General features: G+C 43.3%; 1 pseudogene; it reads left to right on the plus strand.

The window, feature by feature from the left end:
- The first annotated feature begins 3193 nt into the window (after positions 1-3193).
- Positions 3194-4196, plus strand: LOC101576962 (annotated as a pseudogene).
- Positions 4197-12603: the final 8407 nt, after the last annotated feature.

The following is a 12603-nucleotide window of genomic DNA, read 5'->3' on the forward strand; positions in this document are numbered from 1 at the left end:
GCATAGCCCCTTCCGCTCCCTCATGAATATTCAGGAACTCCGGGAGGGCGAGTGCACTAACTTCCAGTATGGACACCTCGCAGGACCTCACCGTGGAAAACCGAGGCGATAGGCGCAGGAGGGCGCAGGCGACTCGCTCAGAGACGCCCTGCCCGGTCCCTGAACTCGCCTTTCTACTGGACGGGGCTGAGTGGGAAAGACAAGAATGTCCCCCACCTACCCGCGGCTCAGGCCTCCAGCCCAGGGTAAGAGCTCCGTAGGGGCACTTTGTCACCCAAAGATGCAGAAGAGCTGGGAATGGACTGAGAAATCTGAGGGCAAGAGTTTGAAGCCCAGGAAAACATAATGGAGAAGTCAAAAACTGCACATGTGCCAGCTGCCCCACGGTGAAGGTAATCGTTATGAACCGTGAGCATGCAGCAGTAAAAATTTTATAAAGAGGAAGAAAAATCAAGTGGCAGCAATGAGGCCCCTCGGGGCTCCGTGAACATTTAGTCCCTGTTGACTGCTACTACGTGCTGGGCGTAAGCCTGTGTTTACAGGCTGTCCATGAGAAGACATGTCATAAGTCCTGAGCACAGACAAGGAAGAAAGAGGGCAAGAAGGGAGGCACCGAAAAGTGTGTCGCTTGGCGGGGACAGTACCTGTATAGAGCCCACGTACAGAATACGTGAAACCGAGGAACCTTGTCCCCTGAGAGAAGAGTTGGTCATGTTGCCTTTCTGGTGGGATTAACCAGATGATTTTGTGCTAGAGAACAAAAAGGAGTAGTGGTTAGCAACCCTATGCCTGCCCTCCTGGAACCTTCCCCCTTCTGTGACCTTGGAAGAGCTGTCGTTCCTGTGGCTCACCTACATAAGGAGGAAAACAACAACACCCAGAGCTTCCAGGTAACTAGGAAGCATTAGACCAACCTCCGCTAATTCTCCTTAGCTCGAGGCTAGGGATGCTATGCTAGAGACCAGCTTTCATCCAGTTCTTCAGAGCTTGAGAGAAGCTTGTGAGGAAATGCTGGAATCGATGAACACCTTGGTCTCTGAGAAAACTCAGCTTCAGACCCCTGCGTTCCACATCTGAGCTGGTGACCGGGTGCAAATTGCCCTCTCTGAGTATGTGAAATATGTATTCCAGTATCTATTCGCAGGTTGTTATGCAGGTTACATAATATAATGCATACACACTGCTTTGCACAGTGTCTGGACTATCAAATGTATTCCATAAATAAACTATGTTTTGTGAAGACATCAAAGGACTAGAGACCGAGGACTGCCACCAGTTGCCTTCGGCCTTTACAATTACAAGAGGTGCTCCAGGTGGTAGCCATGAGCTTCTAGACATTTATTAGTACGGTAAGCTGCTAAAGTGCGTATGTATTTTATGGCAGACTATATACATTTGTGGGTATATAGTACCATTTGAATTAGGCTTAAGGGTAAAATTTAGTATTAAGGACATTCAGATTGTTATGTAGCCATCACACCTACAAAATCACCAGCTACCAGACTTCTTCACCATCCCAAACAGAAAATATGTACCCTTAAACAACAGCACCTTATGACTCCCTCCCCAGTCCCTAGTAGCCACTATTCTACTTTCTGTCTAAGCACCATATTCTAGGTACCATATATGAGTGGAATTATAAAGCCTTTATATATTTTTAAATTACTTACTTATGTGGTACAGGGTCTCGATATGCAGCTCAGGCTCATAGTGATCCTCCTGTCTCAGCCTCCCCATTGCTAGGATTACAGGTGTGCACCACCATGCCCAGTTTCAGTGGCCACCATGCCCAGTTTCAGTGGCCAGCATGGCACCAGCATGGCATGTGGTACTGGGAATCAAACCCAGGTCCTTGTGCTTGCCAAGCAGGCATTTAGACCACTAAACTATCTCCCCAGTCCCCGTAAAGCCTTGATAAGAGTGGTTTATTTCACTTACGAGTTTTCAAAAGTTCTTCCATGTAGTATCAGAATGTCACTTATTTTAAGTCTGAATAAGATTCCATTGTGTGTGATCTATCTATAAATCTGTTTTGCTTTCTTGTCTCTAAGACACAACACCTGACACTCCCAACTCTAAAGAGAAAAATTTATTTTGGCTTACAGTTTGTACAAGTCTCAGCCCATAGTCAGCTGGCTCCAAGGCAGGAAAGCATGGCAGAGGGGTCTGGCAGAGGCTGTCTGCTCACAGCCTGGCAGACAGGAAGCAGAGAAAGAGGGGTCAAGGGAGAGGGAGGGAGAGACCCCCCTCCAGGCCACACCCTCGGTGACCTGCCTCCTCTGGCTGGGCTTCTCATAAGCAAGTCGCATTTAGCTATAAAGTCAGGAATGGACTAACGCACTTCTGAGCATCAAGCCCAGTGACCCAGTCACTCCCTCACAGCCCCGCCTATGAGGCATGAGGTTTGGGGAAGTCACCTGTACTGCATTTTCTTCATCCTCTCCTCCCTCAGTAGATATTTGAAGGATATTATTTCCACCTTTTGGTGTACATAACCCAGAAAATGCTTGATCTCATCCTACGACCCAGGCTAGAAGCTAGGAGGATAAAAATGAAGATATGCCTTGAAGAGGTACAGGGCTTAGTGTATTAATTTCCAAATTGCTCAAGGTTAGACTGGCTGTGGTGGCACGCGCCTGTAGTCCTAGCACTTGGGAGGCTGTAAACAGGGGGATCACTACGAGTCCGATCTATGCAGTGAGACCCTGTACACCCTGTCCTAAAATACAAAAAAAAAGAAAAATTGCTCAACATGGAACTTGTAAGGGGTTGAATACGCCCCTCAAATTTCATCTCAGGGCCAGGGATATAGTTCAGTGGTATAGCGCGTACCTGGCAAGGATGAAGTCATGAGTTCGATTCCTGGTACAAAAAAAAGGAAATTCATCTCTATTCAGAATCTGATAACGTGATCTTTGCAGATATAATTAAGAGGGCATGGGGGGAGCAGGAAGATAGCTCTGTAAGTGTGTGCCTGGCAAGCGCAAGGGCCTGAGTTCAATCCCTGGTTCAAAAGAAAGAAAGAAGAAAGAAAGAAAGAAAGAAAGAAAGAAAGAAAGAAAGAAAGAAAGAAAGAAAGAAAGAAAGAAAGGAAGGAAGGAGGGCACGGGCCCTTTGCCACTTCCTAAGCAACAGAAAACAAATCAGTTTCCTCACTCTTTTAAATAAATGGCCTCTTTCCAGGCGTCCTCGTGAGAGTGACATCGTCTTTAAACCCTCCGTGGCAATACCTGACGCACCGCCGTGATGCCCAGGGAAGACAGGGCAACCTGGAAATCTAACTACTTCCTAAAGATCATCCAACTTTTGGATGATTATCCAAAATGCTTCACTGTGGGAGCAGATAATGTGGGCTCCAAGCAGATGCAGGAGATCCGAATGTCCCTTCAAGGGAAGGCCGTGGTGCTAATGGGCAAGAATACTATGATGCACAAGGCCATCCGAGGACATCTGGAAAACAATCCAGCTCTGGAGAAACTGTTCCCTCATATCCAGGGGAATGTGGGCTTTGTGTTCACCACGGAGGACCTCACTGAGATCAGGGATATGCTGCTGGCCAATAAGGTGCCTGCTGCTGCCCATGCAGGTGCCACTGCACCATGTGAAGTCACCGTGCCTGCCCAGAACACTGGTCTGGGGCCCAAGAAGACCTCTTTCTTCCAGGCTCTGGGCATCACCACGAAAATCTCCAAGGGCACCACTGAAATCCTTAGTGATGTACAGCTGATTCAGACTGGGGACAAAGTAGGAGCCAGCGAGGCAACCCTCCTGAACATGTTGAACATCTCCCCATTCTCCTTTGGGCGGATCATTCAGCAAGTGTTTGACAATGGAAGCATCTACAACCCAGAAGTCCTTGACTTTACAGAGGAAACTGCATTCTCGCTTTCTGGAGGGTGTCCGCAATGTTGTCAGTGTCTATCTGCAGATTGGTTATCCAACTGTTGCATCAGTGCCCCATTCTAGCATCAGTGGGTACAAGTGGGTCCTGGCTTTGTCTGTGGAGACTGATTACACCTTCCCACTTGCTGAAAAGGTCAAGGCCTTATTAGCTGATCCATGTGCATTTGTGGCTGCTGCCCCTGTCACCGCAGCCACACTGCTGCTCCTGCTGCTGCAGCTGCCCAGCCAAGGTGGAAACAAAGGAAGAGTCAGAGGAGTCAGATGAGGATATGAGATTTGGTCTCTTTGACTGATCATCAAAAAACAAACTATTCAGCCTGCCTAATTGGCAAAACAAGCAATAAAGGCATAATTCTCTTTCAAAAATAAATAAATAAATGTCTCAATATATTTGAAGTTGTTCACTCTAATTCCCTTATATCTTCTTTTTTTGTTGTTTGTAAGTCAAACAGTTCCTCTTTTTTTTTTTTTTTTTTTTTTTTTTTGGTGGTACTGGGGATTGAACTCAGGACCCTGCACTTGCCAGGCAAGCACTTATTCTACTGAGCTATCTCCCGGCCCAAACAGTTCTTCATCGCTGTTCATTTGATGTGGTTTTTCAACACTTTCAGGATTCTGTTACTCTCCTCTGTTAATATTCTGAATTATTAATGCCCCTTATAAAATGCAACACCGAGCCAGGCATGGTGGCACACACCTATAATCCCAGCATTTAGGAGGATAATTATGAGTTGAGATCAGCCTCAGCTACAGAGTGAGCTCAAGGCCAGCCTGAACTGCATAGAGAGCCCCTATCTTAAAAAGACAGAAAAAAAATGAAAGTAAAAGTAAATAAAATGCAAGACCTGGGCTGGGAGATAGCTCAGAGGTCTAAGTGCCTGCCTGGAAAGCACAAGGACCCAAGTTCAATCCCCAGCACTGCATGCCAGGTACACAGTGCCAGCCACCAAAACCAGGTGTGGAGCCTGCCTGTAATCTTAGCACTGGGAAGGCTGAAACAGGGGGATCATACAGAGTCAGAGCTGCATAGTGAGACCCTATAACTATAAAATATTAAGAGTCAACCTACTTGGGTCTCCCTTCTGTCCCTCTCTCAGACAGGAGCTTTCTCTCCCCCAGTAAATATATTGTGGTTTGGTTTGGTTTGGTTTTTATACTATATTGTTTACTGTATCTGTTAACCTTTGTTGTTGTTGTTGTTTGTGTTTTTCTTTTTTTGTGCAGAACCGTGGATTGAACTTAGGCCCTTGAGCTTGCCAGGGAAGCAGTTATTCCACTGAGCCATCTCCCCGGCCCTGTTTTGTTTAAAAAAATAAAATAAAATACAAAACTTAGAAACAAAATAATTCTCAAAATGAGAGCTGACCAATGCATAGTAGAGAGGGGATGGAGAGATAGCCCAGTGGAATAAATGTTTTCCTGGCAAGCACAAGGGCCTGAGTTCAATCCCCAATTCCGGGGGAAAAAAAAATTGCATAGTAGAGGGTACATCTCTCCCTTCATAAAGAATTGCTTGACTTTCATTCATTGAAGTGGCTTTTTTTATTTATTCCCCTTTCAAACCACATATCTCATACTTTGAAAGATCTTCCTATTAAACTGCAGGGGTGGCTGAGAGGCAGTCCTGGGAACTGAAGTCAGAGCTCTTGCAATAAGGTACATCTGCAGGCTTTTTCATTTCCTTAAATTTCGAAACAGTCTTTTCCTGAATTTCTGAGTTGCCCAGCCTGGGCTCAAACTTGCAATCCTCTTGCCTCCCAGAGTGCTGGGTTGGTAGGCATACAGTACCACACCTGGCTTAAACTACTCTTCCCTTTGGCTTTTTGAGATGGGGTCTTGCTATACCTTGAGCTTGCTATGTATCCTAGGCTGGCCTCAAACTCAACAATCCTCTTGCCTCTGCCTCCTGAGTGCTGGGATTACAGGCATGCATCACCATGTGGGTGTAAATAGGGTGGAGGTGCCAGAAATTGAACTCAGGCCCTTGCGCTTGCCAGGGAAGCACTTATTCCACTGAGCCATCTTCCCAGCCCTTAAACTACATTTTTGAAAGAATATTTTCCCCTAAGCTTTTTTTTTTGTTGTTAATTTTTTTTTATTTATTTGCAAGAGAGAGCGAGAGAGAGCGAGAGAGTGTGGTGTGTGTGTGTGGCCAGCTCCGCCCACCAGGGGGCGGGCTGGCTGGCATGTGGTGCTGGGGGATTGAACCGTGGTCCCTGTGCTTTGCTTAGCTTAGCTTGTTCTAAGTAGGTGCTTTAGACCACTGAGCCATCTCACCAGCCCCCCCTAAGCTTTAAATAATGTAAGTACACTGATGTTCATGTATTTCCAAGGAAAGCAGATTCCTACAGACTCATTACAGGTTAACATTATTATTTATAATATAACTGTTATTTATTATGAAATATTTTGTAAGTCTCACCTGCTGCATATTATTTACATCAAAGAATTTCAGGCTGAGAATGACTAATGTGAGGTAGTATTTCTGTTAATAAAGTTAAAGAATATAGTTCATTTCTGTATGTTTTTCAATTTTTATTGCTACATTTTATATACACGTGGTGACATTCATCATAGAGGACTTATACTGTACGTGATGTATCTTGCTTGTTCCATTTTCCCTGCTCCCCTCCCCCTCTCCAATCCCTCTTTCCCTCTTTCTCCCTGTCTCAGTTACTCTCTTCTCTTGCTGGGACAAATACTCAACACCCAAAATAAGGAAGGATAGGTTTATTTAGCTCACAGATGCTGGAGGTTTTAGTCCATACTCACCTGGCTCCAAGGCAGAGGGGCACAGGGCAGAGAGCAGCAGTTCACAATGGCAGCAAAGAGCAGAGAGCAAAGGGGTTGGGATAGTAATAACAATGGCGACAGAGAGCAAGTCTGTCTCCCCCTTCTATTGCCTTCAGGCTATCCGCCCCAGGCTGGGTGTAGCACTTCCACTCATAGTGCCAACAGTACTCAGACCCATAATCCCAGCCTTGATGGTTAACAACCTAAGTTTGCAGACCAAAATTAGAAAAAAAAGGAAAGCTAACATTTTGGCACTAGCCTTCCAAGGTCAATTAAGACTCAGGACATATGAGAACTTCTACTGTAACATCATGTAACTCGGTAGTGTCCCAAATTTTCTGATCAAGAAGATTATGGGGCCAAAGAGGAAAGTGATCGATGATGTAGAGTGTGCCTAAGGAGAGTCACATGGGGAGAAGACACTCTCTCAGGCTTTCACAGAGAGCACATTAGCCAAGCATTGGCCGTGACTCATCCACATGGCTGACACTCACAAAGGTTCTACAATCTGAGGTACAGGATCTCAGGATAAATCTTGAGGGGATTTCACTGACCTTATCAGACCCAAAAGCTACAACTCTTGTTGCATAGGTCCTGCTTTACCTTGGTCTTAACCATCCAGTAGAAAAGTATAAAAACGAAGTATAAGAAGTAAAGCTATGGTGTTACGTTGAGCTGTAGGGGACTCAGGACAACAATTTCTGACATTGCCAGTGAAATGGAAGACCCAATACTATTATGGACCTCTGAACTCTTTTAGAATATTTTGCTGAGTTTACACACCTATAATATTTAAATGATGGAACTTAACAAAAAAAGGGGATACAGATGAATGTCCATTTTGTATCTGTGCATTCAAAGTGGTTAGGATAGATATATAGTTACATTCTCTTAATGAATAGAATGATTTGTTCTAATGGTGTTTGTAAATAGGATATCATGTCCGCATCTTGTACAGCAATTAACCACTAGGAAGAATGTATGCGATGTGTTAATTATTGAAACTGTCCTACCAATTTGGTTTGAAACTGTCTCATTGCTATTTGTTTCTCAATAAAGTTATGGAAAAAGAATTCCAGCCTTGGATCATGAATTAATCACAAAGTCTAAAAATCCGTCCCTTGACTGCATGAGGCTTTGAGGGGACAACTAGACACAAACCATAACACCCTCCTTATCTACAAAAGCTTTTTTCCTATTTTTTCCCTCCATTTTTTTTCCTTGCCCCCTTCCCAGGTTCCCTTCTTATGTGGACATTTTCCAATATCTACAATACATTTTGATCCTTATTTACACCTTCAGATTCTCATTCCAGAGAAACAATGGAGTATTTAAATGTGTGTACCCTCTTTATTTCACTTAAGAGTATAGTCTCAAGGTGAACCCTTTTAGCTAAAAATGTCTCAAGGGCCGGCAAGATAGCTCAGTGGACTAAGCATCTGCTTAGGCAAGTGCAGGGACCGAGGTTCAATCCCTAGAACCACATGCTGTGATGGCTCCGCCCCCAGGCTCACTGAGCCAGCCACTGAGACCAGGTATGGTGGCTCACGCCTGTAATCCCAGCACTGGGGAGGCTGAAAACTGGAGGATCACTAGGATTCCATCCAAGTGTGTAGTGAGACCCTGTACCAAGTACATAAAATAAGTAAGTCTCAAGCTTATCCTTTTTTTTTTTTTTTTTTTTTTCTGGTGGTACCAGGGATTGAATTCAGGACCCTGCGCTTGCCAGGCAGGTGCTTATTCTACTGAGCTATCTCCCTGGTTCCAAGACTCCACTGTATAGAAAAACATATCTTCTTTATCCATTCGTCTATTGATGAGCATTTGGGTTGTTGCCAAGACTTAGTTATAAACCATGCTGCTATAAACATATATGTGTCTATATTGCTGAATGTGAAGCTTATAATATTTTCAGTAAGACACCAAGAAAGGAAATCGCTGGGTTCAGTGGACTGTCTAGTTCTGTTTTCTTGAGGCATCCCTACACTGATTTCCACAGTGGTTTCACCAGGCTATACTCCCACCAACAGCGAAGGAGTTTCCTTCTTCTCTACCAGTATTTGCTATTGGTTGATTTCTTGATAATAGCCATTCTTTCTGCAATGAGTGTTGTTTCAATTTGCATCTCTTGAATGGCAAGTGATGTTGAATATGTTTATTTGCCCTTTCTATTTCTTCATCTGAGAAGTGTCTATTTCAGTTTCCTATTTTTGGATTGGTTCCTTAAATTTGGAGAATTTGATTTTTTTTTTTTTTAGTTCTTTATATTCCTAGATACTAGTTCGTCATCTGAGGAACAGCTGGTAAAAGCTTTTTTCCGGAACCGGGGATTGAACTCAGGCCTTTGTGCTTGCCAGGCAAGCGCTTCTACTGAGCCATCTCCCCGGGCCTAAAAGCTTTTTTCTCACACTGTATTTTTTTTCTCATACTGTATATTGTCTTTTCACTCTGTTGGTGGTTTTTTATTTGTTTGTTTCTTTGGCTGGTTGGTTTTTTGTCTTTTGGAGACAGTTCAGGATGGTCTTGAGCTCACTTTGTAAACCAGGCTGGTCTTGAACTCACAATGATCCTCCAGCCTCAGCCTCCCAAGTGCTGGGATTACAGGAGTGCTCCAGCATGCCTGGCCTCTGTTAGTGGCTTTTTTTTTTCTATGCAAAAGCTTTTTAATAAGATGAAATTTATGGTTCTCTTGACATCATTTTCCAATTTAATTGCATGGTCTGGTAATATGCATGGGATAATTGCAGTTCCTTTGCATTAACTTAAGTATGTTCTGTAAGCTTGTATGTGGTCTCCTTTGGAGAATGTCCCGTGTACAGCCAAATAGAATGTGTATTCTGATGCTGTATGGTGGAACAGCTTGTAGACATCTACTTAGTCCATTTGTTCAAAAGTTTGATTCAGGCTAGGCATGGTGGCTCATGTCTATACTTCCAGCTCTTGAGAGGCTGAGGCAGGAGGATCGTTGTAAGTATGAGACCATCCTGGGCTACAAAATGAGCTCAAAGCCAGGCCAGTGAGACCTGTCTCAAAAAGAAAAAAAAAAAAAGTTTGGCTCAGTTCTAGTATTTCATTGTGGAATTTTTGTCTAGTTGATCCATCCGTTTCTGACAGTGAGGTACTGAGATCTCCCAATACAATTGTATTAGTGCTTATTTTATTTTTCATGTCCATTAATATTTGTTTTATGTAGTTGGAGAGCTGGTATTTTGTGCATATATGTCTGATGGTTGTCTCTTCTTCTTGGATTGTTCCCTTTACAATGATGCCTCTTCTTTGTCTCTCCTGATTAGTCTTGGCTTGAAATCCACCATGTCTGCAAATAGAATAGCTACCCCTCCTTGTTTCAGGGTTCTTGTCACATGAAGTATTGTTTTCTTTAGTTGACTTTCAGTCTATGAATTTTTTAAGTTAAATGTGTTGCTTGTATGTATCTTTTGCGTGTGTGTGTGGCCGGCTCAGCCCACCCTGGGTGCCGGGCTGGCTCAGCATGTGATGTTGGGTATCGAACTGAGGTCCCTGTGTGCTTGCCTAAGCTTGCCTAAGCAGGTGCTTTAGACCTCTGAGCTATTGTGCCAGCCTCTATGTAGCATATCGTTGAATCTTCTTTCCTTATTCTGCTAGCCTGTTTCTTTTGTTTGGTGAATTGATACCATTAACATCAATGCTTATAACTGATCCATTTGGACTTATCTTTGTCATGGTATTTTCCTGTTGTTGATTTACCTGTTATTCCCCTCTGATTAATTGCTTGCCTTGCCTGGTGGATTCACTCTGTTGGGATTCATAGAATGGTAGTCCTTGTTATCTCTTTCTAGAATGTGTTTCAGAACATTTTGGAATGCGGAGGTACATCAGTGTGGGCTCAAGTTATTTTCTTTTAGGCATTCAAATACTGCCCTCTAAGCACTCCCTGACTTCAGGGCTTGTGTAGAGATGTCTGCTACGATTCTGACTGGTTTCCTTTCTTAGGTGATTTGGTTTTTGTTTGCTTGTTTTTTTATCTTTTTTCCCTAACAGCTTTTTATATTCTGTTGAACTTCTGGAATCTTCACTATTATATGCCTTGGTGTAGATTCTTTTTCATCATGCTAATTAAAATTCTATATAATTCACCTGTATATCAAATTCTTTTCCCAGCTTTGGAAGTTTTCTGCCATTACTCCTGGGAACAGTTTTTTATGTGATTTGCAGTATCTCCTGCTTTTTTATTGACTGTAATCAATCCTAAGATATTTTTCTTTGCCTCATCTAGCAGCTGCTGGGTTGATTTCTCATGGTCCTTTGCTAGTTCCAAGCAATCTTTCTTTTCATAATAGATGACTACAACCCTGTCCTCTGTCTCTGACGTTCTGTCCTCGCACTGCCTCTTTCTGCTGTGTATACTTTCAGTGAATTTTTAATTTTCCTGGCTATCTGTTTAAATCTGTTGTATGGAGTCTATTTCTTTCCTTGGTTGAATGTTCATGGTTTCCATCATTCTCCTAAGCACCTCTATTTTTTTTTTAATCTGTATCCGCGCTAGAGTCACTAACCATACTTTTCATTATGGTCGCCATCTCTATTTATCTGAGAAATTATTTCTGATTTGAATTTTTCTAGAGCCTCATTTATTTGCTCAGTTGTTACAACTTCAGAGAGGCCATGTAGGTAGCTTTCTAATTGTTCTACCTCATTGACCCCTGGATTTGTCTCTGGTAAGCTCAAAGTCTGGGGCTGCATCTTGCTTCGTTGCTTTCCCATTTTCTCTCTTTTTCTTTCTTTTTAAAGTTTAATTCTGGGCTGGCCTAATAGCTCAGTGGATTAAAGCACCTGCAAGCAGGTGCAGGGGCTGGGGTTTAATCCCCAGGCCTGCCATGCTGGCCCCACCTCTGGGACACGCTAAAATAGCAATTGAGACTGAGAGTGGTGGTGCGCGCCTGTAATCCCAGCTCTTGGGAGGCTGTAAACAGGTGGATCACTATGAGTCTGATCTAGTAGTGAGACCCTAAACACCCTGTAGACCCTTCCCTAAAATACAAAATAATAATTATAATAAAAATAAAGTTTAAATCCTTGGTTGATGCTTGTAAATTGCTTATGGTAGTTTGCATTATTGCTATTATTGAGAATCCTTAGGAAAAGGCTACACAGAGATGTCCTAGTATAGCTGGCTTTTGGATTTTGAGTCTGAAGAGCGTATCTCTTCAATTTATTGGGAATGAGAAGTTGCTGCCTATTTAGCTACACCCTGGCTCTTTAGCACTGGCCTATGGTATTATCTATGACCCTTAGGCAATCTCAGTCTTGGTATTCCAGGAAGAACAACTGGTTAGAAACATACTGCCGCCTTGCCTAATGTAGTACAATCAGCAATAGCAATAGCATGACACACAGCCTAGAAGACGGGAAGCTGTGGAAACCATCAACTTGGCAGCTTTGACCACATGAGCTGGATTTTGGGTTATATAACAAAATCTACACTGACCCATAGTGCCGGGACAATAGCTGAGCAGTATAAGGGCCTGCCTGGTAAGCACAAGATCTTGGGCTGGGAAGACCTAAGACCTTGGCTCAGTAGAATAAGTGCTTCCCTGGCAAGCACAAGGGTCTGAATTCAATCGCTGGTTCTGCCAGGAAAAAAAAAAAAAGCACAAGGTCCTGTGTTCGATCCCCAGTACCAAAATAAGTAAATACGTAAAATAAAATGAATCATAATATTATGTGTAGTAAATAGACACATCCAAGTGTCAATTTTATTCTCATCAGAGAATATTGTAAAGGGATTGGAGCAAATATAGAGAAACAGAAGAAGGAAAAGAGGAGAAGGAGCCAGAGAGATGGCTCAGTGGAATAAGTGCATCCCTGGCAAGTGCAAGGCCTGAGTTCAATCCCCAGTTCCACCAAAAAAAGAGAGGGAGAGAGAGA

This window comes from Octodon degus, unplaced genomic scaffold (assembly GCF_000260255.1).
Source record: "Octodon degus isolate 3935 unplaced genomic scaffold, OctDeg1.0 scaffold00136, whole genome shotgun sequence".
NCBI lineage: Eukaryota > Metazoa > Chordata > Mammalia > Rodentia > Octodontidae > Octodon > Octodon degus.